Below are 3,021 nucleotides of genomic sequence, written 5' to 3'. Positions count from 1 at the left end.
CGAGCACACAACAAATTATCATGATACAATGTGAAAAACTAATGAGGACAAGCGCACCGCAGAAGATAATGAAATATCATATTCCAGGACATGGTATTGTGCTTTGCAGAGCGTTCAAAAAGGCAAGGGTGAGTATGGGTGCATGTTGACAGCCAAGTTTAATCGCACCGTCTTGTTCGTTCAAGTCTTCTCGGATCAGGGGCACCCAACGAGAATATAGTTGAAACCACTTAAAGATAACATTGTTACAAGTATTTTGGTGTTTAAACGGTAGATATAGGCATATTTTATCCCTAAATTGTTTTTATCTGTTCGGATTTCCCTAGCTGAAAGTGTAGTGATCCGAAAATTATAAGGATCAAAAGATAGGTTTTTTGAAAATTTCAGCCAGAAAAGGGGCTCCCGAAAATTCTAGGTGACCTTTTTAGAGTAAAAATCTGTTAAAAATGGGCAATTATTTCATTTTTTAGATGTTCGAAAACCATAGGACATACAGGCAAGCAAGAAATTTAGAACAAATGTTCCGAAAATTCTGACGTGGGGTGCTCCTGTCGGATAAGGGCTATAAACCGTAGATTCCATGTCACAGATATCTTCTAGTTTATAAGTTCCGCGTGGGACGTTAAAGAACCCACACGCCACATTGGAGAAGACTAGGGGGTGAAGTCCCGGTGTTGTAGCTGTCCTGATCTCTCCAGGAGAAGTGGCCGGCTTGCTGGCGATGTCTCTAAAAAGGCCTGTGGTGTATGAGGCCACCGAAGCAGAAAGACATAATTTTAGTTTCTAAAGAAACTGTGGTGCTGCGTCGGTGGGAGATTGAAACAAAAATTTATTTTCTCAAACGAGTTGATAAAGAGTCGAATAACCACCGTGAAAGATGTGGAAAGCTGACATTTCGAGCGTTAGCCCTTCGTCGGAGCGAAATAGAGGAATTGTGGTTGTTGTAGGTTTATATGTGTGCGGAAGAGCTTTGCTATTGGTAGAAATAGGGTGACGTGAATTTGTGAATAGATTAATGGAATGAGAGGCGTTCATTTTTCGTGTGGATAGAGTGAGCCCAGTTGGAAAATAAATTTTTATTCGAGATTTTTACGGCTTTCTGTGTTTCCGTGGTGTAAGGATAGGCCGCAAATTGTCATGTTGTGGTGGGAGTGATTAGGAAGATATAAAATGGCGTGCAACTGGTTTTGAGGCATCTGTGTCGTTTTTTACATCTCGTAGGTGTTCGCGAAAACGGTCCGCCAATATTCTCCCTGTTTCGCCTATGTAGATCTTTTTGCATAGTGTGCAGGTTATGCAGTAGATGACGTTTGCGGAGATGCATGTGAAGTGGTCAGTGATTTTAGCAGATCGATTAGGTCCTGAGATCTAAAACCATGTTACAAATAAGTCTTGTATCGTGTACGTGTACATTTGAAAGTTCCTGGTTGGGTCTCCGACTTGAAAGCGCTTCTAACTAGAGAGTTGCCTATGTTTTGTCGCGTTTGAATGAAATAAGTGGTGGTAGAGAAAAGATGTGTTTAGTTTCGGGATCATTGCGGAGAATTTTGAAGTACGTGAGAATTACATTTTTGACTGCAGGTTTTGTGGATGGTAGGTGAGGGTGAAAGGAATTCTGTTGGTTTTTCGTTTTGTGGTGATTGTAGAAGAGAAAGAGCCGTAAGTCAAATGGGGCGTTTGCCGACTGCTTTCATATGCAGTGAAGATGTTTCCGGAAATAGCAGCTTCCATCCACGTAGCATCGACGCGACATACGTATCTCATGGCACATTTATAGCAGAATTGTGCACAGTTGATAATGCAAAGGAAAACTTACCTACACTAAAATGCAGCCTCATTTGGACAATTCCTTAGATGCTCCAGATCGGTTACCCAATGGTTTCTCTGCGGCAATAAATTTACTTGCGACATGAAAGGACAGGGGTCTCGCAGAACAAAGTGCGCAATCACACAAGCTCTAGTGGTTAGGATCCGGCGCTTTCACCGCCGTGGCCCGGGTTCGATTCCCGGTGTGGGAACAACCCAACATTTTCCACTTGGTTTGTCCGATGTAAAGGCTAAATGATGCGTATTTTGGTGTTAACGCATAGAGTGGTTTCTGGGTTGTTTAGGTCGCCAGTTCAAGCCTGGCCGGAAACATTACCACTTTTGGTTGCACAGGAAAACGAAATAGTTGCACACGGATTAGGATTCCTCAAAGACAAACACGATTCCCTGCGACTACACGACTACCATGTTAACTTTGGGGAACACTGTCATTGTAGAAGATAGAGTTACGATGTCCACACGAGTATTTGTCAGAGCAGGGAGCGAAAGGGAGAGTCCATCGATCCTTCCAATTACCACCACCTCGGAAATACACCTGCCTTGACAATGAAAATATCATGACGTAAGGCGCTGTTACACTGTGAAATGTTTAGTGCAACTTGTCTAGCAATGTTTTGGCGACATTTGTGGCGGGACAACTTGCACGAAACATTTTGCAGTGTAACATCGCCTGAAAAGCAACCTAGAAGGAATCTTTGCCGACGTCACGGTTCGTTAGGATACGAGTTCTCTGACAGCAGGAATCATGTTAGTGACAAATTGACCTTCAAAAGGCGAAAGAACTTGTTAAACTTAGATAAATCTTTAATTCTAAGCCTCTTAGCAAGAAAGGGGAGCGCATTATTAGGCATCAAAAGTGATAAATTCTTAGCTTGGCAAAGGCCAAATGACCAGTCTTGATAAAATGTCGCACATTTAAATCATGGTGACTCAGAGATTGACTGGTATATGGCATTCAAATTTTCAGAGATAGCTCCTCGTGCCACGCACTTTCAACATGCAGTACTTTATTCTGGCTTCACTGATTACAAACGATAGCCTTGCGAGAATGAGGAAGACAATGAACACAAAGATTACCCTATCAGGAATGCTGAAACATTTGTGACCAATGAGGACAAAAAAATGATAGGGATGGAAGACCGCAAATACTCGACTGTGTCTTAAAGTGTGCATCTTTGATCTCAGCGGAAATCT

The sequence above is a fragment of the Montipora capricornis genome, chromosome 7, assembly GCF_036669925.1.
Source record: "Montipora capricornis isolate CH-2021 chromosome 7, ASM3666992v2, whole genome shotgun sequence".
Taxonomy (NCBI): domain Eukaryota; kingdom Metazoa; phylum Cnidaria; class Anthozoa; order Scleractinia; family Acroporidae; genus Montipora; species Montipora capricornis.
The sequence above is the reverse complement of the archived record's forward strand: the minus strand, read 5'-3'. Positions refer to the sequence as shown.